At 38.1% G+C, this 3063-nt stretch overlaps 1 long non-coding RNA gene across 2 annotated transcripts in view; it reads right to left on the bottom strand.

Moving 5' to 3' along the window:
* The window catches only part of LOC109379272 (uncharacterized), a 97417-nt gene extending 95078 nt beyond the window's left edge, over positions 1–2339 (bottom strand). For both annotated transcript variants that reach the window (XR_002123166.1, XR_002123167.1), the window contains exon 1: positions 2138–2339. This is a non-coding gene — a long non-coding RNA (uncharacterized LOC109379272). The remainder of the gene's footprint in view (positions 1–2137) is intronic.
* Positions 2340–3063: the final 724 nt, after the last annotated feature.

Raw genomic sequence — 3063 nt, forward strand, 5'->3', positions numbered from 1 at the left:
AAAAAAATGTGCATTTATTATGGATAACACATCCATATATTCAAGTTTCACTCAAGATATGTCACTGACTTCATGATTTCCACTGAAGAAAATAGCCTCTTGGAAAACTTAAATTTGTGCAGAATTCCTAATAGTGAATTCTCATTGGTCATATCCTATTCTGAGGCTTTGTGGACTTTGTTATTATTGGGGCTGTAAAATGACCAATACAGACATATCTGTATTAGGTGGGGACAGCAACTATCAGTTTAAACATCCTAAGAAAGCCAATTTTGGCACTTATGAAAAGAACTGAACTATTTTGTGTCATTTCTACATATCTATGGGCAACTATGATTGTTTAGAATAACCAATTCATGAAATATTTGCTTTATAAATTTTAATTAAAGCTTTAAATTCAAAATGTTCTAAAACTGGTGAAACTTCAAAAGGGAACATAAAATGAAAAAGGAGTCAATATATTCTCTTTAAACAGCCAAACACAGCCTCTAAACACAAAAGCATTAACAATTGGTGCCTTGCTTGTTCAAATAAATTTCAATTGAAAATAAAAACATGTAATTTCTGGCTTAGTTGGTTAAGAACACAAGCTCAGAGCAACAGGGTCACGGGTTCGATTCCCACATGCGCCAGTGAGCTGTGCCCAAGCTGAGCTGCTGTTGAGCTGCCAACAGGTGGCAGGATGGCTCAGCTGGTAAGAGTACGTGCTCCTAACAACAAGGTTGTCGAAGGTTGCCGGTTTGACTCCCGCATGGAATGCTGGGCTATGCCCACCCACAACTAAGCTAGAACATGGCACCTGGAGGTGAACTTCCCTGAGCTGCCTATAGGCAGCTGGATGGTTCAGTGGTTACAGCATGTGTTCTTAGCAACAAGGTTTCCAGTTGGACTCCTGCATGGGATGGTGGGCTACACCCACCTGCAACTAAAATTGAACACGGGCACCTTGAGCTGAGCGGCCGCGAGTTTCTGACAGGCGACCGGATGGTGACTGGACTTGGGAGCTGAGCTAGCTGAGCCCTCCACAACTAAGATTGAAGGACAACACCTTGGCTGTTCCCCAATTCCCCAATAAAATCTCAAAAAAAAAAACAGTAAGTTCTGCTGCACAGCTTATAATCACAATGCTTAGTGACATACACACTATATTATACACAGAAAATGTGACTTTAACGCATACCGCTAGCAAAAGTATCTAACTTTTTAATGCCCTGTACTTGGAACATATTTTTGTTAGGTCTGATGTTACATATTTCAGATGTCTTTTCCAAGTTTATGTTTGCTTGGTTGATTTCCCTAACAAACTTGCATGTCCCTTACCTATGGTAGCATCCTGGTTGATATTTCTATACATCTGTATATGAAGTTTGGGAAAGTCACCTGAATAATACTTGACTATGGTGTTAACAATCTTTCACTGTGTATGTTAATAATATATTTATATCACCTCCATCTGTTTTCCCTCAGAAATTGTCATGTGTCAAATGATCATACTGATGTTTCTTTGATGAGTTTTACCATAAAAACATCACATTCTGCATGATTTTTAAAAGTTAACTTTACTGGGATACAATTTAGATAAAATGCACCCATTTAAACTATACATTGCAATGCACTTAGAAAAATTTATACACCTGCATTCTGCATGGTTTGTAATTTGGAGAGATGGGTGACCTGAGTTTAATCTTAAATTGGTCATTCACTAGTCATGTGACTTTGGGCAAGTTGCCTTAACTTCTCAAAGCCTAGATTCTTGTCTTTGTAAAATGAGGATAATGGTGATCTCAGAGTTGTGAAGGTTCAGGGAAATAATGAACAGCAAGTGTCCAGCATACAGCCTGTTCTCAACTCATCTTTTATTACTAGATAGAATAAAAAACAAACTTCACATTTCTAAATTTCTACCTGGGGATTCTCAAATAGAAACCTATGAAGTCATCATTTCTTCCTTTGATGATTTCATACTTTGATGGTGAGATTCTAGCCATTTAACTGACAGTAAATTCACCTCAAAAATTCTTAGCACTTTCATGTTCTTGTTCCTTGATTTTTCTTGGCTAGGCACTGCGTAATTCGGCTGCATTCTTCTCCTTCAGCAGTCTATGTACCTACGCCCCTTCCTATCACTTCCACTTACGTGGGGCTGGTGAGCCAGGAGGAAGAAATGCCCAAACTGTTTTCAGGATGCATCCTCCCGGTCAGCTTCTCACCACAGAGATGCGCCTGGAAGAAGGAGACTCAACCCCAAGGCCGCCAGGCGCAGCCGGATTCCCAGGCCTGGACAGGTCCCTAAGTAGAAAGCACCCTGGGTTCATCTGCCAAGTCTTTAGGATTCAGCTACTCTCNTCTGTTAAAACTCAAAACTGCGAATAATTGGTAATTTGTTTTCCTAATTGCAAGTTAGGAAGGTCTCAAAGAGACTAATTCTGACAGCCCTGGGTAGCATCTTTCTTTCTTTTTTTTTTTTTTTTGTCAAAATGATGTTAAAATATCATTTTCTTTTTACAAAAGGCTATGCTTGGAAATTATAGGACAATCTGAAAATATCGACAAGCAAAAATGTCCTGAAGACATTCATAATTCTACCAACCCAGAGACTGAATACCTTGATGTTAAGGTATAGCCTTCTAGACCTTTTCCTAGGACATGTTTAAATATATATCAATATGCATATGAGAGTGCTAGTAGAAACAACCCTCAGTTATGGAACTTCTATGGTATTTAGCACAGGGCTTGGGGCTCTTAGGCTTTTTAGGAAGAAGAAAACATATCATTATACATAACATTTATTTAGGGGCTTGTGTTATTAATTTATTATGTTAACATTTCAGGTTTGTAAGTGTAGGTGTAAGCTTTTAGACTTAATTCATTTTATACTCTTCTACTTTGGTAGAACTAGGCTTTCAACCATAGGAAACAGTTTAAAAAGCTAGTTGATGATAAAAATGAAAGAATGGAGGAAGAAGAGTGAGACTGGTTAATTTCTAAAGTAGTCATTGTTTGGGGTTATTTCTGGGCTATTTACCATGCATAAGTACTAATACCTCATTCTATTAGTTACAA

This window comes from Hipposideros armiger, unplaced genomic scaffold (genome assembly GCF_001890085.2).
Source record: "Hipposideros armiger isolate ML-2016 unplaced genomic scaffold, ASM189008v1 scaffold_2, whole genome shotgun sequence".
Taxonomy (NCBI): Eukaryota; Metazoa; Chordata; class Mammalia; order Chiroptera; family Hipposideridae; genus Hipposideros; species Hipposideros armiger.